This window comes from Coregonus clupeaformis, unplaced genomic scaffold, assembly GCF_020615455.1.
Source record: "Coregonus clupeaformis isolate EN_2021a unplaced genomic scaffold, ASM2061545v1 scaf0767, whole genome shotgun sequence".
In the NCBI taxonomy this organism is placed as follows: domain Eukaryota; kingdom Metazoa; phylum Chordata; class Actinopteri; order Salmoniformes; family Salmonidae; genus Coregonus; species Coregonus clupeaformis.
This window is the reverse complement of record NW_025534222.1, coordinates 134,091-147,226: the sequence shown is the minus strand read 5'-3', so window position 1 is coordinate 147,226 and position 13,136 is coordinate 134,091. Positions and strand designations below refer to the sequence as shown.

General features: G+C 52.5%; 1 pseudogene; it reads left to right on the top strand.

Moving 5' to 3' along the window:
- The first annotated feature begins 342 nt into the window (after nucleotides 1-342).
- Nucleotides 343-8,065, top strand: LOC121558350 (annotated as a pseudogene).
- Nucleotides 8,066-13,136: the final 5,071 nt, after the last annotated feature.

The following is a 13,136-nucleotide window of genomic DNA, read 5'->3' as shown; positions in this document are numbered from 1 at the left end:
ATACGACGAATACAACCTGAAACTTGAGGGACAACACTAGTCTCAGCCAGGCCTCACAGGTGCATGTGTTTAAAGGTCCCCAAAAGAGCGCTTCTTTAAAACACCCCTGACCACATCAGGGGACCCCAAACCCTTTGATTCCCTTGCCAGACATCTCGGCTCACTACACAACAAGTGCTGCTCGCAATCGGATGCACTTTTAGGCCATTTAGGAGACAAATAGCACAGGTTAACCAGTGCGCACCGCTCCACCCGACAGTCGAACGGTGAGGTTTTGAGCGAGTCGCAACAAAATGCACGGCCCTTCCGCGGGCCACATTACTTTATTCTGAACGGAGACAAGTCTGCTCGCTGGGCCGTTCGCTTTTGGACCAAAAACACGGCTCCGTCGGTGACTTTTGGGCCGATATAGGCGAACAGAAAACACAAGTGAAAGAGCATTTGGCCAGCCCAGAGAAGCCGAGCTGGGTGCCTTGAGTCTACATGGTTCTCATGTCGCGTTTAAGGCCAGCCCCCTGCTCGGTGTGGAGCTTCAATAGCGCAGAGCAGCGTCTACAGCAAACTTCTCCTCGCAGACCGTGTGTGTGTACCGGACCAAACGACAGACAGACATGGCAGAAGTCGCACCAGCACCCGCAGCAGCCGCGCCGGCCAAGGCACCCAAGAAGAAGGCAGCAGCCAAGCCCAAGAAAGCGGGACCCAGCGTAGGAGAGCTCATCGTCAAGGCTGTGACCGCTTCCAAGGAGAGGAGCGGCGTGTCCCTGGCCGCGCTCAAGAAGACGCTGGCGGCAGGCGGCTACGACGTGGAGAAGAACAACTCCCGCGTCAAGTTCTATATCGTGGAGCTCCGCCCCATAGGGGAGCTCTGCTCCTATTGGTTTACCCTCTGCCCTAGGGCAGAACAGCCTGAAGCAAAATTATGCACACACCTACAGCCAATAGGAGTACAGGTGTCCCTATATAAGGGAACCCGTTCCCTCAATCTGCCTCCCATTATCTTCAGCGACTGGACTAGAGAAGAAGCCACAGAAGACTCAGGAAGAATTTCGTCGTTGACATCCAGCCGTCAACGTCTTCCTACAATGAGCACACCAAGCTTATCCATAGGGTAAGTATTTAACAAAAAGCTCTTTTTCAGAGCTCTGTGTCAGCTGTTCCCCTTGGCTGTTGCCGACCCCCCGACATTGTTTCGTGGGTTGAGGGACACAGCACGCCAGGGACAGCTTCATTAATCCCCCCACTATGCGCCAGCTGAGCCCTCCTTTTTTGAAGGAGTGGAAGCAGCTTTGGGCATTTTTAGGGAGGATATTCCTCTCGAGGATGTGCTATCAGTGTTAGTCTCAGCTGAGGCATCATCTGAGGGCACTGACTCAGGAGATGACAGGGCTATTGGGGAAGAAATGAATATTCTATTGGAACAATTCATTACACTGACCCAGATGTTTAACACCCCTTTTCCTTCGGGAAATTGTGAGGTCATTACATCCCTGGATGATGACGCCACAGCCTCTCTGTGCCTGAATTCTCAGGTCTCATTGAGTGGGCTGCTAAACAGCGGGAGATTAAGCTGCCCCCCATTCCCCTCCAACCCGGGAAGTGGATAGGAGGAAGGGCGGCCATAACTCTCGCTACAGCCTGGCGTTAGACGGCGGCCTCCAGCAGCAAGGGAGCGGGCCTCGCCCCCCCCTGCAGCGCCAGAGGTGCCGGCGAGAGAGGTCATTAAAGCGTCATCCTGGCATCACCCGAAGGGCGGCCAGAAGAGACGCCGTTTATGACAGGCGAGGGGGAGAGAACGGAAGACGGCACAGCGCCTGCTGTGACCGAGCCCACTGTCCCCCCCCCCACTCTACCGTTGAGTGTATGGAGGAGAATGTTTTTTGTTGATGTGTGTAATAAAGAGTTGGCTCTACTTGACACTGTCAAAAAAGAGCCCCTTTTCCATAATACATCCGAGAGCGTTCGACCTTCCTCACTCTCGCTCTCTCTCTTACCACTATGAGTGCAGCTCAGCCCACCATGGTGCGTTGCTGAATGCACACATAAGGCAGGTATATAAAAGGTATTAAGTGTACCTTATAAAGACCTCACTTTACAGACTCCTAGGAGTGCCGTAGTGAGTGTCTCACATAGCAGGCTGCAGTCTCAGCCAGATGATGGCATGATGACGCGACCGCTATTCGGGACGCGCTCTGTCTCAGGCTAACGCCTCAGTCAGTGCAGTTCAGACCCGTGCTGCGTTCACGGAGGGCCTGATTACTACGGTTACGGGCGTAACCAACGTATCGGCGCCCCCGTTTCTCTCAGAACGCGCCGATAATAACCACATTGGGGGATGGCGCACTATCACAGACTAAGGTCTCTGTTAGTACGACCCAGACCCATGCTGCGTTCAAGAAGGGCCCGATTACCACGGTCGCGAAGGTGCCCAGTGTATCGGCGCCCCCACCTTTCCTGAACGCGCCCAGGCTCACCACACTGAGTGTAGTTCAGCCCACCAGAGGTGCAGAGCTGAACGCACACAGGAGGTGAAAGGAGGAATAATACCTAGACGCCGTCTTGGTTTATCTCAAAGAGACCTCACATTACAGACTCCAAGGAGTACTGTAGTGAGTGCCTTCATAGCAGGCTGCAGTCTCAGTCAGGAGACATGATGACGCAGCCGCTAGTTGGAGATGGCGCACTATCGCAGACTAAGGTCTCGATTAGTGCGATTCAGACCCATGCTGCGTTCACGGAGGGCCCGATTACCACGGTGACGAAGTTTCCCAGTGTATCGGCGCCCCCACTTCTTTCTGAACGCGCTAATACTCACCACACTGAGCGTAGTTCAGCCCACCAGAGGTGCAGAGCTGAACGCACACAGGAGGTGAAGGGGAGGAAAGATACCAAGACACCGTCTTGGCTTATCTCAAGGAGACCTCACATTCAGCAGGCAGCTGTCTCTGTCCCAATGTGACATGAAGGCGCAGCCGCTAGCCGGAATGACGCCTTGCTGCAGGCTAATGCCTCAGCCGGCGCAGTTCAGACCCGTGCGACGTTCACGGAGAGCGGGAATACCAGAGTTACAAGTGTAACCGGGTATGGACGCCCCGGTCTATTATGAACGTATCAATGCCCATGGCTCTGAGCGCAGCTCACCACTCATTGAGTGTGTTGTTGAGCAGCCGCATGAGACCAGTGAAGAGGTATTATGGCACCACCGTGTGGTACCAGTCAGAGATCACACCTTTCAGACTCGGTTGAGTTCTGTAATGGATAGGTCTCATTCCAAGCAGCAGTCTCAGTCAGACAATGACGTGATGACGCAATTGCTATCCGGGGGAGAGCGCGCTGTCTCAGGTTAATGCCTCAGCCAGCGCAGTTCAGAACCGTGCTGCGTTCACGGAGGGCCGGATTACTGGAGTTACGGGCGTAACTAGCGTATCAAGGCCTCCGATTCACTCAGAACCAGCTGATGTTTCCTCTCCCCCTTCGAGGGGGCTCACCCTGGGCTATTCCACCAACTCAGTGCTGGGGAATAGCGGCGGCGAGGGCCATAGAGGAATACAGGTCCTTCCTACTGGATGTACCACAGCTTCGTGCGCGCCCGCTTTCTCTGCATTACTGGCAGTGGCAACGAAGCTGTACCCTCTCACGCTGGCTAGAACAGACGTTAGAGAAGGGTTATGCCCTCCAATTCCATCGACCCCCACCCCCGTTTCGGGAGTGGTGGAAACGATGATGAAAACGCCGGGACAAAGTAGCCGCTCTGATGTCAGAGATCACGGAACTTTTGGCGAAGGAGGCGGTCACAGTAGTTCCCCGAGAGCAAAGGAACAAAGGGCTCTATTCGCCTTATTTCCTAGTGCCCAAAAAGATGGGGGGAGTGAGGCCGATTTTGGATTTACGCTTTCTCAACGAAAGCATAACCAAACGGCCCTTCCGAATGCTGACGACAAAACGTCTACTGGAATGTGTCCAGAAGGGAGACTTTTGTACAAGCATAGACCTAAAGGACGCGTACTTTCATGTGCCGATTCAATCTCGCCACAGAAAGTTTCTGCGGTTCGCCTTTCAAGGGGTGGCGTACGAGTTCACGAGGATGCCGTTTGGGTACGCCCCTGGCACCTCGAACGTTTTCCAAATGTGTGGAGGCGGCATTGGAACCGCTGCGTCGGTCAAGGATAAGGATATTAGCCTACCTAGACGACCTGCTGGTTCTCGCCCGTCAGCAGAGCTGGCGTTCACGCACACGACACAGACAGTGATTCATCTCACGCGTCTGGGGTTCGCTGTGAATTGGAAAAAGAGCGCACCCTGGCCCAGTCATCAGATAGTCTACCTGGGACTACAGCTAGACACTGTAATGATGAGGGCGCGAATTTCGACCCTCGAAGGGCAGCATTGGTACTAGCCCTGAGGAAGTGTCGTCCGAATCACACAGTAACGGCGCTATCGATCATGTCACTTTTGGGTCTCATGTCGGCAGCCCACTCTGTGGTCCCGCTGGGGCTTCTGCACATGCGCAGAACACAGCGGTGGTTCGCCCAACTAAGACTAGACCCAGTGCGTCAACGTCATCGGTTGGTGGTGGTTCCTCTCTCGCTAAGAGCAGACCTGGACTATTGGAGGAACCCGTGCGTTCTCACGCACGGAGTCCCGATGGGCAAGGTGTCATCCTACATTCCAGTGTATACAGATGCCTGTCTAACTGGATGGGGAGGGACATGTCAGTCTCAAGCGATAGGTGGTGCATGGCCTCAATCAGGTCGGCACATAAACCTCTTGGAGTTGGAAACGGTTCGACTGGTTTTGAACCACTTCGCGTCTACCCTTCGGGGTCGCGATGTGTTGGTTTGGTCAGACAACCGGACCACAGTAGCTCACATACATCGCCAGGGAGGGTCAGGTCTCCTGCCCTCCACAGGGCGGCAGAGGAATTGTGGCTGTGGGCTCACAAGCACCTTCGCTCGTTGAGAGCAGCGCACATTCCGGGCTACTTGAACGTAGGGGCAGATCTCATGTCAAGAGGGGGTCCTCGAGACGACGAGTGGTGTCTGCACCCAGACATTGTTCTCCAAATTTGGAAACAATTCGGGAGAGCCGAGGTGGATCTGTTCGCGCCACGTGTGAACGCGCAGTGTCCCCTATGGTTCTCCCTGAGACAACAGGACGAGCCGCCATTGGGAAGAGACGCGTTCGCGCACTGCCCGTGGCCGAAAGTTCTCCTGTATGCATTCCCTCCGCTGTCTTGCATTCTCCCACTGCTAGCCAGGGTGAGATCAGAGGAGCTAACAGTGATACTGATAGCGCCCGATCGCCCCGGGGGCTCCGTGGTTTGCAGAGATGAGTCAGATGTTGATTGTGCCACCTTGGACAATTCCACATCGACGAGACGCGTTGAGCCAGGCGGGAGGCTCGATAGGGCAGTGGCCCATAATCGGCCAACCACTGAAGGCTTGGTTCCTGAACGGGACAGGTTGAGGCGCCGTGGGTTATCTGATGCAGTGATCAGAACCATACAGAGCGCTAGGGCCAGTTCCACTTACAGGGTATACACAAGCAGATGGAATGTTTCCCTCACGGTGGTGTAACACACAGGACGTAGACCCCATGAGCTGTCAGGTAGAGAGTGTGCTCTCATTCCTGCAGTCTATGTTTGATAAGCAGAAATCGCCCTCCACCATTCGAGTGTTTGCAGCGGCAATTTCAGCTGGTCATGAAGGGTTTAACGGGAAAAACCTGTTCAGTCACCCATTAGTGAAACGTTTCTTATTGGGGAACGCGACGGCTTAGGCCAATGCCTAGGAGCTACGCTGCCCCGATGGGATTTGGCCTTGGTTCTCGAAGCGCTATGTAAGTCGCCGTTCGAGCCATTGAATCAAATACCCCTCAAAATGCTGTCTATCAAGACGGCGCTGTTGCTCGCCTTGACTACATGCTAAGCGGGTCAGTGATTTGAGTGCACTGTCGACGAGACCCGACTGCCTTGCCATTAATGGCGATTTGAGCAGAGCGGTGTTACGTCCCAACCCGGCATTTGTGCCGAAGGTTATTAACAGTGCATATAGATCACAGACCGTGGAATTGTGGGCTTTTTATCCCCCTCCCCATGGGGAGAGGAGTGAGAAAAAGCTTCATTGTTTGTGCCCAGTACGCGCTTTGGCGTGTTACGTTGAGCGCACAGCAGCGATTAGGGTCATCGCCTCAGCTGTTTGTGTGTCACGGTGCGGCTGCATTGGGTAGACCACTTTCAAAACAGCGATTGTCTCATTGGCTTTGTGAAGGCATTGAGACGGCGTACGAGGCGGCGGGGCAACAACCGCCTCAGGGTATTAAAGCGCACTCCACTCGTGGAGTAGCAGCTTCTACTGCCCTCTTCAGAGGTACAGAGGTAGTGGATATTTGTAGAGCGGCGTCTTGGTCGACACCGTCTCCTTTTATCCGTTTCTATCTGTTGGATATGTCTTCTAACTCTTTGGCTCGATCTGTACTCAGCGTGGCTGAAGGGAGATCTTGAGAAAGAAACAGAGAAGGAAAGCAGGATTGTGACCATGTTCATAAATCCGCTTTTATTAGAAGAAACAGATTATGGCACGTTTTTTCCAACTCTTTAGCTCGGTCGGCATTCAGCAGAGCTGAAAGGCGATTTTGAGCTAAAAGGAGAGGACAGAGCAGGACCTTGGACAGGTTCCAATCAGGTCCGCCTTGGTTAGGAAAACGTGTTATGTCAAGAATAGGCTTTTTAACTTTCAAGCTCGATTGTACTCAGCATAGCTGAAAGAGAATCTTGAGCTAGAGGAAAGAGAAGCAGGACGATAGACAGGTCTCTATCAGGTCCGCTTCGGATGAAAAGCTATCTGTGGCATGTCTCTTGACTCAGGGTCAGTACATAGAGACATGTATTGAACTGACAGAATGTGAGGTCATCTATCTGATTCAGATAGTATGACTTTTATATTTTGTTCCTGCCTACTAATCTCTGGGTTCCATCGAGTGAGTAAGGCGGTCTGTTGGACACTTAATGTAGAGTGACTGATGTCATTCCATTAGTGGACGATAGTGTTGTCACAGAATATTGAGGCACGGCTATCTGCTGGTACAGATTAGCAGGGTGTCTATTCTGATGATCTGCCCACTAGCCATTGGCATTGCCATTTGAGCTAGATGGGGCGGGTCTATAACCGATGACGCGGTATATTGTGACGCCCTGGTGGGTTTTTTAGTCGCAGTACTGCGGGAATTGGTTGCAGCCATTGCTGGGCTTGACCTTTTCTCATTTTCGAATGGGATGTGTTAGGCTCGGCAGGGAGTACATTTTGGAGCGTTTCGCTCCGCCTTAAACCAATAGGAGCAGAGCTCCCCTATGGGGCGGAGCTCCACGATATAGAACGACTAGTTACCGGAGTGTAACTCCAGTTCTATGAGTGGAGCGGAGCCCCATAGGGGAGCTCTGCTCCTATTGGTTTACCCTCTGCCCTAGGGCAGAACAGCCTGAAGCAAAATTATGCACACACCTACAGCCAATAGGAGTACAGGTGTCCCTATATAAGGGAACCCGTTCCCTCAATCTGCCTCCCGAGATATTATCTTCAGCGAGACTAGAGAGGGTCGGTAGGGCCTTAAGTCCTATGGGGCTCCGCTCCACTCATAGAACTGGAGTTACACTCCGGTAACTAGTCGATCGCAGTCAAAAGCCTCGTCACCAAGGGCACCCTGGTCCAGACCAAGGGCACCGGTGCATCCGGCTCCTTCAAGCTCAACAAGAAAGCCGTCGAGGCGAAGAGGCCCGACAAGAAAGCCGCAGTCCCCAAAGTAAAGAAGGTGGCCGCCAAGAAGCCCGCCGCGGCGAAGAAGCCCAAGAAGGTAGCAGCCAAGAAGGCCGTCGCCGCAAAGAAGTCCCCCAAGAAGGCCAAGAAGCCCGCTACACCCAAAAAGGCCGCCAAGAGCCCCAAGAAGGTGAAGAAGCCCGCAGCGGCCAAGAAGGCGGCCAAGAGCCCCAAGAAGGCTACAAAGGCAGCCAAGCCCAAAGCCGCTCAAGCCCAAGGCAGCCAAGCCCAAGAAGGCAGCCCCCAAGAAGAAGTAAACCTATTACAAACAGTGTTCTACTCGACACATGTTGTACCACAAAAAGGCTCTTTTAAGAGCCACCCACCTCTTTCCATAGAAAGCGCATTGATTTCCATGTACTACCTGTCGTGAAAAGAAATTACGCACACTAGGCTACTTTTAAGCACACAACATTGTCCCACTCTGGGTGTGTGCGAAGGGAGAGGCATATACTAGAGGGCCAAAATGGCTTAGAAATTTGACCTCACGAGTGCACCCTCACCAGCCATTTATATATGAGCCACTGGGCTATTCCCGTTCAGAGGCAGGCTGCTGTGATATGTTACAAGTGCCATATAATAACAATCACAATACTATAGTGGCTTCGATTTCAAACTCAAGAGTGCACCCTCACCAGCTGTTTGTTTCCCATTTGGAGAGAAATAATGTGAGGATTTCATTTCGGGCATTTTGGCCCTCACGCGAAATGACACAAAGTAACAAAGTCGGAGGGAAACAAAGTAGCCTCTCACTCGCTGCCTGTGGGTGGGAACCGGCTTAGGGCTGTCTGTCTGTCCGTAAAATGCTTTACAAAGGAGGGGGGAAAGAAACGAGTGATAATATAGGCCGAATAGTTACAAGAATTGTGTTCAGATGAATAATTGACACTATTAGTTGTGTGTCATTAGTTGCCTTGAATACAGTCCAGAAGAAACATTGCATGCCAACTTACTTTGAAAGTCCCATGTTGCAGTGCTGCTGAGAGACTCATGCAGAGGCCCAAACTTTACAGTGGAGCACGGAGACCATCTTGTGGTTAAATTTGGGTACTGCACACCATGGTTATTTGCTCTTTAGGCCAGCGTTTCCCAAACGCGGTCCTGGGGTCCCCAAGGGGTGCGGCTTTTGCAAATTGCGCCCGATCCGTTGTTTTTTTAATCTATAATAGTCAAACTCCACCAAAACATTTGCTACCATCAGGAAGTACAAAGGCAGGATCGGCGCATGCGTTGCTGTATTCAGCACCGTTGTATGGACAGCGCTTGTGCTGCATCTCCACTCACGACACGGGTAATAGGGGAGGTCCGCGGTGCTGAAATGGACAGGGCCTCTGCCCAGTTGCCAAGGGGTATTTCCCGTTTGGGGGACTTTTTGACACGCTATAGGCACAGTTGAGTACACCCCTCATCCAATAGACCCCAGCAACTTCCTTTTGGATCCACGTTTAGGGTATAGGGGATGCATTTGGGACATACCACGTCTCTGACCTTGTCAATATCAGCATTTCGCTCTACTTACCGGTGAAGTGACATCATAATAGTAGTACATTACAGTATACGTTTGCGTAAAATAGTACCATTTAAAGGGAGCATGTCAGGGTCAATTACTGACAAATGAGAACACACTAATCCTCAGGGGTCATTTAGGGGCAAAACGCACCACTTTCTGAAGGTTTTGTTTTGATTGAAGAGCAAGAAAAGTATTCATTGGTTCCACTTCTTTCCCTTCTAAATGTGTTTGCCTAAGTACAGGCAATATGCACATATCTAAATGTTATTAAAAAATCAGTATTTTTTTGCCACTCAGAACACAGACATTTACCTTAAGGGGAGTTACCCTCATTTTAGACTTCCCAAGCATACATTTTCATGACAGCGTTCCTAATCTGCAGTAGGCAAAGCAGTTGAAAATCGGTAGGTTAACACCAAACCGTGAGGTGATTATGAATTCAGAGCAGTCGGATTAAGTCATAGTCAAATACATTTGAACAAATGAACAACAATATCACACGGAATGTGATGTGAGCATTGCATTGTGGAAAGCAATGACTTTACAAGAACACGTATTGCAAAGCGAGGCATGTATTTCTAGATTAAACACTGATTCAGTATGATGAACAAGTACATGTATGATTTGGTGTGCTCTACTTGAACACGCGCTTAGAGTTTTGAAACCACTGCCTATATGATGAGCTGTCATTGTTTGTTTTATTACCACGTACTTATGGAAATTGCACCGGTTGAGAGATGATGGCTCTCTTGTGCCTAAGGTGAAGGGTACTTCTGATCCAGCAGGTGGTGCTAAGATCCCTCCCTATATGACTTGAATGATGAGTTTATTTATTCCTTATAGCTCCTAATGATTTTAAGGCCAGTGTTGGCAAACATTACTTGTGCTCCAGCAGGTGGCCATGAAATCCCTCCCTATATGACTTGACTGACCAGTTGATGGACTCCTTATAGCTCCTAATGATTTTAAGGCCAGTGTTGGCAAACATGACTTCTGCTCCAGCAGGTGGCCATGAAATCGACTAGTTCTATATCGTGGAGCTCCGCCCCATAGGGGAGCTATGCTCCTAGTGGTTTACCCTCTGCCCTAGGGCAGAACAGCCTGAAAATAAAATATGCACACACCTACAGCCAATAGGAGTACAGGTGTCCCTATATAAGGAACCCCGTTCCATCAATCTGTCTCCCATTATCTTCAGCGACTGGACTAGAACTGAAGAAGCCATACGAAGACTCTGAAAGATTTTCGCCGTTGACTGCCAGCCGTCAACGTCTTTCGCCATGAGCACACCTGGGAATTTCCCACCCCCAAAGGCCCTTTTAAGGGCTCTGTGTCGGTGTTCCACCATGGCTGCTGCGGACCCCCACGACCTCTGCTTCGTGTGTTTGGGACCGCAGCACGCCGTGGATGGTCTCGACAACCCTCCTAAGTGCGCCTCCTGCGCCCTCCTTTCTATAAGGGAGAGGCAGCAGCGTAGGGCGTTCTTTTTGAAGGAAGTCCCTCTGGATGACGTAGTGTCCTCACTCCTTTCTGCTTCAGAAGGGTCAGAGGACGGTGCGGCGTCGGAGGATGACAGGGAAGGCGCCGAGGCGGATATCCCAGTGGGACAATCCAGACATCTGGCGCCTACCTTCAAAACCCCCTTTCACTCTGAAAGCGCGAGGTTAGAAGGGTCCTTGTGCGATGACGACATGGGCTCTGCTGGGTCAGAAGCCCTGTCCTTCGCGGTAGCCTCTCTACACTCGGATTTTCCCGGGCTCATTGAGAGGGCTGCCATACGACTCGAGGTGGCGCTGCCTCCAGCTCCCCTCCCTATGGAGGTGGACCTGATGGAGGGCGGCCCTTACTCCAAGCCAAGGAGGGCAGCTGAGCCAAGGGCTCCAGCCTTGCCCTCTCTCGGCAAGTATGTCGAGGGTTCGTGGGGGGCACCTCTGGCGGCGCGTTCGCCGGCCAGAGCGTATATCCCCTTCACCAGAGTGAGCGGATATGAGTGGGCGGCTAGAGGAATCCCCAGGCTCGAGGGCGCCATGACGGCGTTCCTGGTGCCGGGGTCGAGTCCCTGGTCAGCCTCCAAGAAGGCCACTCTGCCAGCACAAAAAGATAGATTCTCAGCCCAGTTGGCTGAGAAATCTTTTACGCTGGGAGCCCAGAGCGTAGCAGCAGCAAACAACATCGCTCTCCTCGCGGCCTCCCTGTCCCGTCTCACAACGGGCAGGTCGGAGATGACCAGTGAAGAAGTGGAGGAGGCCTCCAGAATCTCTGGAGCTATTCTACACCTGACGCAGGCGATTGCCATATGCGCGGGAAGGACCATGGCCACCTCCGTGGTCACAGAACGACATCTCTGGCTTTCCATGACGGCCATGAAGGAGACCGACAGAACGTCTCTGCTCAACGCCCCCGTCTCCAGCGAGGGCCTGTTTGGCCTCGCAGTGAAGGACGCGACGGAGCGGATCGCCAGACTGGACGAGGAGAGGAGGCACCTGGCCAAGCATTTGCCTCTAGCTATGAGGTCCAGCAGAGCCTCAGCTAAACTGCCCATCCCCAACGCCCCCAACAGAACTACAGTGAGGCGTCGGGCCAGGCGACAGACGCACACCACAGACAGCAGGAGAGTGAGCTCGGCTCCCCCAGCAGTGACTGTGGTAGCGACAGCCCCGCCAGCTGAAGAAGCTGTCACGAGACCAGCCTGGCAGTACAAGAAGGCCTCCCAGAAGCGCAAGCACATCTGACGAGGCGAGGGGAAGTGGAAGGAGAACGGCCCGGCGGGTTCGCAGGAGGGCCTACTGTTGTTCCCCCCCCTACTCCACTGTTCAGAGTGTAGAGGGCTGTGTTATTACATTGTGCAATAAAGAGATTGTTCTCATTTGACCTTGTCAAAGAAGGACAATTATTCCATAAGGTTCGGAACACTACACGTTCTATGTTTTCTCCCTCACCATCTTGAGCGCAGCCCAACCCACTTAGAGTGTGTAGCTGAGCGTGCTCAGGAGAGGAAAGGGGTTAAGGTAGCAAGGCGCAGCCTTAGCTCACCTAGTGAAGATCTCTTACTACAGACTCCTAGGAGCTCTGTAGTAAAGATTTCACGTAGTAGGCAAGTGCCTCTGTCCCAATGTGACATGAAGGCGCAGCCGCTAGCCGGGAGTGACGTCTTACTGCAGGCTAATGCCTCAGTCAGTACAGATCAGACCCGTCAACGCTCACGGAGAGCGGGAATACCAGGACTACTAAGGTAGCCAAGGTATGGACGCCTCCGGTATATTCTGAACGTATCAATGCCCATGGCTCTGAGCGCAGCTCACCACACATTGAGTGTGTCAGTGAACAGCCGCATAAGACCAGTGGAGAGGCATTGTGGCACCACCGTGTGGTGTCAGTCAGAGATCACATCTTTCAGCCGAGTTCTGTAAAAGATAGGTCTCATGGCAAGCGGCGGCCTCAGTCAGACAATGACATGACGACGCAATCGCTTTCTGGGAAGAGCGCTCTGTCTCAGGCCAGTACCCCAGACAGTGCAGTTCAGACCCGTGCTGCGTTCACGGAGGGCAAGATTACTGCAGTTACGGTCGTAACCATCGTATCAAAGCCCCCGATTCTCTCAGAACGCGCTGATAATAACCAGATACCTCACATTCAGCAGGCAGATGTCTCGGTCCCAATGGGACATGAAGACGCAGCCGCTAGCCGGGAATGACGCCTTGCTGCAGGCTAATGCCTCAGTCGGCGCAGTTTTAGACCCGTGCGACGTTCACGGAGAGCGGGAATACCAGGGTTATAAGTATAATCTAAGTATTGACGCCTCCGGTTTATTCTGAATG